Below are 11,398 nucleotides of genomic sequence, written 5' to 3' on the forward strand. Positions count from 1 at the left end.
GACATAGGAGAGAAATAACTGTGTTTCCAACGGCACAGTTTATTTACAAAAAAACACCGGAAAACATAATAATAAAAATCAATGGGTAACATAACCCAACGCACACCAGTATAGACGTACACATACACTTACAATAAACAATCACCGACAAGGACATGAGGGGAAACAGAGGGTTAAATACACAAAATGTAATTGATGGGATTGGAATCAGGTGTGATGGAAACAAGACAAAACCTAAGGAAAATGAAAAATGGATCAGCGATGGCTAGAAGGTCGATGACGTCGACCACCGAACAACCCCCTCCACCCCTTCACGTGAACACGCACGCACTCAATTCTTCATTGCTGCGACTTGCTTGCTAGTTGAGATTTCTGATCACGTTAGGCTGCGTTTCATTTTTTTTTAATGTCGGTTTGATCACGGGGGAGGCACTAGCAATGTCTACATTTTTCGGCTTGGCTATTTGTTTCAAGTGTATCTCTTTGCCAAAATTCGTCATCACTCCCATGTCTTTTTCGACTAGTAGTTGTTCTGAAATGTTTATTGCTTACCTAGATTTTACTCTCTCCTCTATGTTTAATATAACATACATACATTAATTATTCATTTTGGATGCTGATCCTGATGTGAAGTTTGTTCTATAGAAAGTATTTGACACTGATGTGTGCCACAGAAAGGAAATTAGAAGGGGGGGTTCGGCAGAGCTATTTTCTTGCCTCCCGAAATCCCCACCCCCTCTATTTTAGGACTGTAAGGCCTGGCACACTTCATAATCATTTTAGTAGCTCATGTTGACCAGTAGTGTGTGCCAAGTATTTGACTCTAGCCAAAAAATGAAGGAAATTAGTAATAATAAAATAATAATAACAATAATAAGTCAAGAATTTGTACTCTGGGCGAAAAAGTTCAGTTCAAATATGTAAGTCAACATGAGTGCATATTCACAATCACAGTAAACTGTTATAATAATAGAAAAAAATAAGAAAAATAAATAAATGTATAATGTTATAATAAACAAAACTATGACTGAATGTGCCTCCATGAAGATCCCCCCCCCAATAGGTCCCTTCACCCTCAATAGGACACCCCCAGCACCTCCACCACCCCCATCACCCCCCCATCAACCACAAAACACAATAATGATGATAATAATAGAAATTAAAATACAACAAATATATAACTATATATATATATATATATATATATATATATACACATACACACACATAAACTGTACATATACATAAACATATTCACAGGACACTCAACTCATCTCTTTTCCTACATCAGATATGCAGGTGACATTTCCACCTGGATGACAGCACATAACCAGCAAGATGAAGATGCTCTTCATCCGAGGGAAAGCCTGCCCATTCTCAGATGTTAGATCATCCGAGGTGATCACATGTCATTTACATTCCAGCCCTTGTCAACTCCAGATTTGACTACTTCAACTCACACCCTGCTGGAATCCCTGCATTCTCAGATTCCCCTCTGTTATTAATCTCTATATTGTAATCAATAAAGTGTTTCAAAATGTGTACTTATATTAACATATGTTCCGATCATTCCTGAGAGAGAACGGCTGTAATATCTCCAGATGGGCGTGTGGTACCTTCCTCATCCATGCCAACAAGATGTTACTTCTTGTGGGGTCATTGCCTTGAAAGTAAGTATGAGAGTATAAGTAATGTACAATTAACCTACTGAAAGTATACTGACTAAAAGGCAAAACAGAACTGTGAAATTGTATTATAGCTGTGTTGTTGTATACTTGCGAATTAGAATCTTAAAGTGTAACATCATTTTGTTGGAGAAATGCCCATCAATATTTTTCCCAGTTTGCTGAATGTGTTCTGAAGGAGGAGTCGATTGTCTTTTCAAATACGGACAAAGATGTTAACATCATGAGAGAAGAAATAGCAGTTACTCTCCTCAAAAACACTGGTATGTTCAATTTCTAATTCAATATAATTGTAGATTAAAAAAACATGGGGCAAAAAAGTATTTAGTCAGCCACCAATTGTGCAAGTTCTCCCACTTAAAAAGATGAGAGAGGCCTGTAATTTTCATCATAGGTACACTTCAACTATGACAGACAAAATGAGAAAGAAAATCCAGAAATTCACATTGTAGGATTTTTAATGAATTTATTTGCAAATTATGGTGGAAAATAAGTATTTAATAAGTATTTGTTGTCTTTTTATATTTGATTTATTGTAATTTTATATCTTATTATGCCAAGATTTAAACAAACTTAACTTTCTGTGGTGTTTTTTTTGTGTTATTGTGTGATAATATCTGTTTATTGTCTTTATTGTCTTAAAGATTACAAAATGTTTCATTAATAAATGTTTATGTTTCTTTATACTCTAATTTTGCTTTCTGTGGCACACACTACTGGTCAACATGATTATGAAGTGTGCCAGGCCTTACAGTCCCAAAATAGAAGGGGGGGGGGGGGAATTTCGGCAGGCAAGAAAATAGCCTTGCCGAAATCTTCCCCCTCTTCTAATTTAATTAATTTTGTGGCTAGAGTCAAATACTTTCTGTGGCACATCAGGATAGGCAACCGAAATGAATAATTCATGTGTGTTATATTAAACATAGAGTAGGGAGTAAAATGTAGACAAGCAATAAACATTTCAGAACAACTACGAGTCAAATAAGACATGGACGAGATGATGAATTTTGGCATAGATTTATTTATAGACTAAAACACTTGAAACAAATAGCCAACCAAAAACTGCAGACATTATTAGTGCCTCCCCCACGATCAAACTGACATAAAAATCAAATGAAACGCAGCCTAACGTGATCAGAAATCTCAACTAGCAAGCAAGGCAGCAATGAAAAATTGAGTGTGTGCGCATTCACGTGAAGGGGGGAGGAATTCTGGAAGGGGGTAGCTTTTCGGCAGCAGGTATCAGAGAACAATGAAAGTGAAGCATTTTCCAATGAAAGGCTCACAGTCAGTTTTACATTCTGTAGTTTCATGTAGTTTGAGGTATTTCTCAGACAGTTCTTACACGGGCTTCCCGGTCATTAGGCAGGATTAGGCGGCCGTCTATGGTGGCCGCCTAATCATCTGGTGGCAAATTGACGGGCTGGCATTTTCTGAGCTAAACTGACCAACAACACATAAAACGTCACAAAATTCTGCCGAAAGACAATGACAGTTTCTCTCAACCAGTGGCATATGGGCTTTTTAAGGGAGTGCTTATGCCACCCTTTGATAAGAAACGCTCACTTTGTCAAAGGCAGGGGAGCAAAGTATTTATCTTGTCCATTTCCAGCATGCCTCTCCAGGGTGCTGTTAGAGAGACGCATCTCTGCAACTAGGCTTGCGATAACTCCTGATAAAGTTGGATAGTGTCAGGATTTGGCCAGGGTTGTTCCGGGTTTTGGTCACTAGATGCCCCCATTGTGCTTTTTGACCTTATGTTTTTTCCCTTGTTCCCCATTATTATTTGCACCTGTGCCTCGTTTCCCCTGATTGTATTTAAACCCTTAGTTTCCCTCAGTTCTGTGCTCTGTGTTTGTATGTTAGCACCCAGCCCTAGTGTTCTGTGTATTCTTGTCGTTTCCGGTGGATGCTCTTGTGGAATTCTGTTTTTGTTTTCGAGTATCTCTTGAGGCTTTTTTGTGCTATTCCTACCACCTTTTGGATTTGCCATTTTTTGTATTGAAGGACTTCTCCTTTTTACTTTATTAAATACACCGTCTTAAGTACTGCTGTGTCTGCCTCATCTTCTGGGTTCTGCTGACTATTCGTGGCTCAGTTGGTTAAGTGACTGTTTCTCACTCCGGAGACCCAGGTTCGTAACCGGGTCCTGACATGTAGCTGATATTCAGAGCTTACATAACCAAATGAGTTATTCACAGGAATCAGGACTATTAAAGCCAATGCAATTGCCTATTTTACAAATGGTGGGCCTACCAAATGGATGGGCATTCATAAAATTCCATTGAGGGCAACACTGGAGGTTACACTTCAGTAAGCATGGACTGACTCCGACGTCTTTTGGACTTCTTTTTTTGGTGCAGTTCTGGACCGGCCTTGTTTTCCGCACTAAAAACATTGGTTTTTAGTGCAGTCCGGACCAAATCTGAACCATTCATAGACGTCTATGTTTGGTTCAAATTTTGTCCGATCTGGACCAGCCTTGATTTGGTCCAAACATAGACATCTATAAATGACTTATTTTCAATCGTCATTCAGAACAGATAATGAACCTGATTTCAACATCCGGAAAAAATATATTTTTCAACGTCCGGAAACGATGGCTTTTCAACATCCTGGAAAATATGTATTTTAAACATACAGAAAATACCTTTTCATCTTTCATTAAGAACCTAAATTGAACTGAACTTCAATGTCTGGAAAATACACCTTACTGGGACTATTCTAGTTTTGCAGGGGTATAATTTTTTGTTCAAAGGCGGCTTTGATTTCTTAAGCTACAGTAAGTATGTAAAATACTGTATATGGCATGTAAATGTTGATATACAAAGAGGGAAGATTACGATTTGAAACCCAGTAACAGTAGCACACAGTGGTTCTTGAATGTCAAGACTAGTTTGTTCCAATGATTCAGTTACATTGGAGTGGAATGGCGCATGTCAAGGTGAAGAGGTCAAACACACAATGTTCATCCATCAGACCGTTTGTCTCCGTGTTTTGGGAGTGGGGTCTCCAGTTACCACGCCGACTGCTCTCTGGCCCCGTCACTCAGTGCCCCAACTCGTCCTTCTTCATTTCTACACACACAATGTGTACACGCACACACACACTGAACAGAAGCATAACTTTTAATTCTCATCTTCGATTCCAGTAATTACTCAACAGCATAGCAACATGACTGTGTTTACCTCAGGCAGGTCCATAAGATTTTACTGAGTTACAGTTCATATAAGAAATCAGTCAATTGAAATAAATTAATTGGGCCCTAATATATGGCTTTCACTTGTCTGGGAATATAGATATGTATCTGTTGGTCACAGATATCTTTCAAAAAAGGTAGGGTTGTGGATCAGAAAACCATACAGTATCTGCTGTGACCACCATTTTCCTCATGCAGCTTGACACATCTCCTTCGCATAGAGTTGATCAGGCTGTTGATTGTGGCCTGTGGAATGTTGTCCCACTCCTCTTCATTGGCTGTGTGAAGTTGCTAGATATTGGCGGGAACTGGAACATGCTGTCGTCCATGTCGATCCAGAGCATCCCAAACATGCTCAATGGGTGATATGTGTGGTGAGTATGCAGGCCATGGAAGAACTGGGACATTTTCAGCTTCCAGGAATTGTGTACAGATCCTTGCAACATGGAGCCGTGCATTATTATGCTGTAACATGAGGTGATGGCGGCGGATGAATGGCATGGCAATGGGCCTCAGGATCTCTTTACGGTATCTCTGTCCATTCAAATTGCCATAGTTAAAATGCAATTGTGTTCGTTGTCTGTATCTTATGCCTGCCCATACCATAATCCCACTGCCACCATGGGGAACTCTGTTCACAACGTCGAAATCAGCAAACCGCTCACGCACACAATGCCATACACGTGGTCTGCGTTTGTGAGGCTGGTTGGACATACTGCCAAATTCTCTAAAACAACATTGAAGGCGGCTTATGGTAGAGAAATGAACATTCAATTCTCTGGCAACAGCCCTGGTGGACATTGCTGCAGTCAGTATGCCAATTGCATGCTCACTAACAGGGATGTACACACATTTGTGCACAGCATTTTAGAAAAGTAACCATTTTGTGCATATGAAACATTTCTGGGATATTTTATTTCAGCTCATGAAAGATGGGACACTACATGTTGCGTTTATATTTTTGTTCAAATGGCATTCCCACAGCCCCAGACCTCACAACACATAACCTTGCCCTTAACCCCCACATACTACACAGACAGGCATGCACGCAAGCATCCTGGCACCCAAACATAGACAAAACACATGCACACTTTTCAAAACCCATCCAATTGGTCATGATGAAAACTGTACAGATGTAGGATCTTAGTTTGAGCCGGTTTGCAAGAAATGTGGATTATAATGAATGAGCATATTTTTAGGGGGTTGGTAAATTGATACAAGGGAAAATCAAGTTTGACATTTCAAATAGGAAATGACAAACTTCAGAAGCCTTTTTAAACCTCAAATACACGACGAGTTTTACATTTACTGCATTGCAGGAAAGTTATCCTGCAACAGGGGGATTAAATGATGATCCTACATCTGTACAGACATAATGCATGAGGCACATGGGACAAGCTTATGAGGACTTATGTGCTTATAGGATCTCTGTGTTGAATCCATACAGTCAAGAGATCCTGGGTTTGCCATTGCACGTAACATGCTGTCTGTCTGTGTCAGCCATCCGGAGACCTCGGCCATTTGGATGCCTCTTGGCCCTGCAGTCTTCTTCACAACCCTCAGCTGCTCCCAGGTCAAGGCTGCTGCTTGTGTGGAATGTTTGTTGTTCGCTCCTCCCACCATATCTGTCCCTTCATATTTGAGAGTCATTCAATACCTCCGCCATCAAGGTCTCTCCATGCTGACAGATAGCCCCCACGCCCCGCATTGTGTGCAGATTACTAGCAGTTAGGGAAGAACGCATCTCACAGGTGCACCGTCCAGTTCAATGTGCTACCTATCAACCCCACCCCCAAACGAGTGGCTATTTCAAAGTCACCATTGGGCATGGTCAAATTTAGCGCCCCTCAACAAATGTAACAATGAGCCCCGGGAATTAGGTTTCAACAACCTGGCCATGTCCCCTGGGACACCGTCCCCGCACCTGCCTCGGCCAGGGGACAGGCAACATATTTGCCAGAATGCGGCAGGGGGACTCTGGCAAATATGAATTTAACACCCTTCGTAACCGCCCACCTCAAAGTGACATGAGCGGAGCATCCCAGCAATGGAACGTTAATTCTCTCTCCCTGCTTGTAGCACACAGGGGGACGAAGGGTGTTAATGACGAGATTGATATCACAGATAGAACAATGAGCTCGTTATACAAATCTTTGGTGATATCTCCTTACGAAACAAATATCCGTAAAGAGCAAAGAACACAGAAAACTGTCTGCTTGGACTTGGCCACTGTGTCTCAGCGTCATTTCAGAAAGTCAGGGGACCATTTCAGGCTGTGCGTCTCTCTGAAGAGGACCTTACCTGAGCTCTGTGGGCGGCTGAGTGTGAGTTCAGCTGCTCTTTCACTGTCTATTGAGTTTCAACTAACAGAGTGTCATGCTTACACCTATCAAGGAGGGTTTACAGAGGGATCGGGAAAAAGAGGGTAGTCAGATTAACGGCGGATTAAGAGGGCTTCCAGACCTTGGCTTTTTTTCTTTGAGTTACCGATGTAATAAAAAGAGATTCCCAGCAGGCCAGTAAGACAAGCTTGAGCCTTTTTGTTGAGGCGATACTGAGCACTTCTTTCCTTGCCTGAACACTGGACCTGGCTTTGTTAGAGGTTTATACAGAGATTTTTTCTGTGGTTTGATGCTGACAGAAAAGCACTTGCCGGGTGTTGATTTATGGACAATAAAATATTCACACGACAAGTTTAGCTACCTGATATGCCATACAGCAGCCACAGCAGTCTGACACAGAATCAATCAGAGAACACGTGGATGGCTTGAGGTCTCTCTGTGCACTGGAAAGGAAGAGCGAGTAAGTGAGCTAGGGAGTGAATTGTGGAGTCAGTGAGCGAGCACTCGTTGTCCCTCCTTGGGGACAGCAAATTTCCACCAGCACAACCCAACAACTTCTGTTCAAAGGCCCCGAGAGCTAGTGGCTGATGTCTATTTTCTCCCACTCCTTCTCATTTTGATCTATCCCACTGCACTTGGAGGGGCAATAAATAGCCACAGGTTCGCTGAGTGTGGAGCTGCTATCTAATCAAAGCTTAATTCAACACTGCCGCAAAACAATTTATCCGACAAAGTACTTGGCGATAGAATACAACCTCAGACACTCCCTCACTCTCTCTCTCAAGCTCAGCGAGGAAGTGAAAAGAGTGTGTGGCCTGGAGGGTCAGGTCTGCACCCAGAGGAGAGGGCGAGGCGTGGAGCAGCCAGAGAGGGTGTGAAGTGGGGTGGATGAGTGTGTCTCCTTGTCGTCCATCTAGGGGGGAGCAGAGGCTTCTCCAGCCTGTCTGCAGCTCACCACACTAAAATAACCCAACACCCACAAGAGGGAGGCTGTTGCCCAGCGGGTGTGAGGATTGGACACACTTCAAGGGCAGAGGAGCCCACCGCCAGACTGATAGATTGGAGTGTAAGAGCACACTACAGGAGAGTGGACTGAGGGGAGTTTACTTGCCAAGCAAGGTAAGAACTGAAATTATTTCACATAGAATACATGAACACATTTAATGTAGATGATTATGTGTGTTGGCTTGAAAAAGTGTTTTTGGATGAAAAAGTTAAGAGCAACCTACTAAGTACATTAAGGGAAAGATACCTAATGACAAGATTACACATTGGTTTCATTACCCTGTAAGCAGTCTATGGACAAGGTATGACAGCAATCCATGCTTTGGTTTTGTTTACCTGGGCACTGTATCAAATGGTACCTATATTATATTAGCATTGTTTGGCTTCATGTCCAAGTCATCCTAAATGATCTAAAAGTGTATTGTGTAACACAATGAAGTTACTTATAGATGATTTGGACATGAAGCGTGAAAATGCTAATATTTCAAGTCTTTTACCCCGTTGAGACATGTGCTTTTCGTTCATGGGGGTTGAGTTATATTCTAAGCCCATTGACTTGCTCTGCTCACATGAGATTCTTTTTCCAGATCAAAAGCTACAGGCAAACAAATGTGGTCTCCATAATAAGGGGACCACAGTGGCCCGTAAATCAGTGAATAAATACCACAATTTCCTAATAAAAAGCCAACAAGAGTGTATAATCTGATTTCACTGGCCCGCACAACCCACTGGGCACACACAGGTGGAATCAACGTTGTTTCCACTTCATTTCAATGAAATGACCTTTAACCAACGTGGAGTAGACATTAAATTGACGCGTGTACCCAGTTGGAAGGCATTCTCTGCAACAAGACGAGATGGGCAACATGGCTTCGTGTAGCAGGTGTGTGTGTAGCCTACACAAGCGTGTGTCTGTTTGGGTGTTTGTAAGTTCCGCTGTCGAGAGAAAGAGTTTTGTATTTATGAGAAAATACTTGGTCTACAGCATTACGTGAGGTCATGACAATTCCGTCTCTCACATCTCGTGTTAGCCCACTTGCTTTTGATTTAAGGTCCTTCAATAAACACCAATGTAGACATGCTGGGCACATCGACAGGAACCCAGTATCAGTGAGACTCATCTGCCAAGGCTTCATCGTGTTATTTTCTGGCTGCAGCACCGCAGGACTTGACCCTTGACCTCCTTCACTGTCACACAGTTATCTCTCTGCCTCCTGTCCTCTACAGATGCTTCCTAGTGATTTGTAGGAGCTGGCAAAACCCAAAGTAGGGAGTATCTAACACACTTTGGGGTTGTTATTGGCAACATCAGGCCCAAAGGATTTTCAGGTTCCGTCGTTGACTATCTGCAAGTCAGACTCCAAGTCATTGACTGTAGGCCGTTTGTATAACAGCTTCATGAAAATGAAGCCGCTGAAAGCTCAATAACTCATCTTGCACATTATGCCCTGCAATGAGGCAATATTATGCTAAAGACCCTTGTAGAGATTCTCCAGAAAAGCCCATCTCTTTCCTCTGTTGCCATAGCAGCCGTTGACCCCTGTGGCAATCAACCAGTGTTCTGGTGGGGTTAGCAACTGGATTATTCACTTCCAGGGCACATAGCATGTGAGAGGCACATGTGAGAAGGATGAGCCACATTGCACAAACAATAAAGACAGATATTCAGTTTATGCATAAAGGCTTTTCCTCTTTCAGACGCTGTATTTTCCCTCCTAATCCGCAAATAAAGAAAGAAGAAAACGGTGGCAGCTAATGAATACTAGACAGAGTTTTGGCAAGGTAGATTGGTAATTCATTCTAGAGACAGGCGAAGGAGTCCGTGTGCAGTGACTCATACTATGAAACGGTCTGGCTAGAGTCACCTTTCACAACAGCACTGTATACGTAACAGGGAAGGTCTATGCAGTTAGATAAGACAAAAGGACTCTTCCAGGGTAGCATCTTTTTCCTCTATGAGCCAATGCATGTTCTGCCTTGGAGAGGAAATGGACACTTGGGCCAATGGGAGTGGTGCAGGAGCATGTCATAAAGTATGTCATCCATAAACATTGATTTTGTATTTTGTATTTGTTGCTTTTGTAATACGTAGAGGATTCTGAGGCCTGACAAATGATTTCCCCCTGTCCCTGAGCTTTAGCTTAATGTGTTACCAGAGGACTTCTTGAGTGGAAAAGCTCTGGGCAGATAGTAAAACTGTCTAAGACAAAGGGAACCAGAAAGATCATTAATGAATTAAGAACGTGTGGGAAAAGATATTCAATAAAGTCAAGTACATAACAGGATGATAGCATGGGAAGGAACTCGGGTCCAAAGACAACTATGGGAAAAGCACACACACACTATTTGCTCGACTCAGGCCAAAACGTTCATCCTTTGATTCTTACTTCTCTCAGTGATACATTTTGTCCCTGATATTTGTGTAAAGCAATGGGATTGCAGTCAGAATCAAAGCAGGAAATGGCACAATACATTGGCCACATATAATGATGCAAATGTTTTCATTTGATTAAGAATGACAATTTGACCATGTTTATTTTGGGAAGGCATTACAATGAAAAACACTAACAAATGACAACAAACACATTCCTTTTTCTAATCTCTATTGTTGTAGAGTGTAATGCATACAATTGTTCATTTAGCAATTTTGTAAATTGCAGTCATTGACATCAATTGTGGCAATTTGGAATCAAAGGGGTTAGGCAGGCTTAGTAAAAAGACTAGCAGAAGCCATATAATAATACAAGACTAACAAAAAGCCATACACTCTCTGAAAGCAGGAAAGTGAATGATATTATTTTGCTGCTGTTTTTTTTCATGTGGAACAGATGCATCATAATCATGTAGTCTGAAACGAGTCACACAAATGTAAACATCAAATTGCTTGGTCAGATGGGTAGAATAATTGGCATGCCATTATCCCAATATAAACACATGCAGGCAGATAGGCAGGCAGCAGAAAGCAGCACAGTTGAGTGTGCTTCTCCATTCATCAGAATTTGGAGGGATATTATTTGCACACAGAGAGGGAGCCAGGTAGGCACACACCAGGACAGCTCTACGGCTGTTTGGGTTGGGTGAAGTGGATGGAAGTCCTTGATGTGTTTTCAGGAGCTGGTTGGGCTCCAAGAGTCAAATTGAAATGGGACAACAGACAATTTGAAAAA

This window comes from Oncorhynchus masou, chromosome 23, assembly GCF_036934945.1.
Source record: "Oncorhynchus masou masou isolate Uvic2021 chromosome 23, UVic_Omas_1.1, whole genome shotgun sequence".
Lineage (NCBI taxonomy): Eukaryota > Metazoa > Chordata > Actinopteri > Salmoniformes > Salmonidae > Oncorhynchus > Oncorhynchus masou.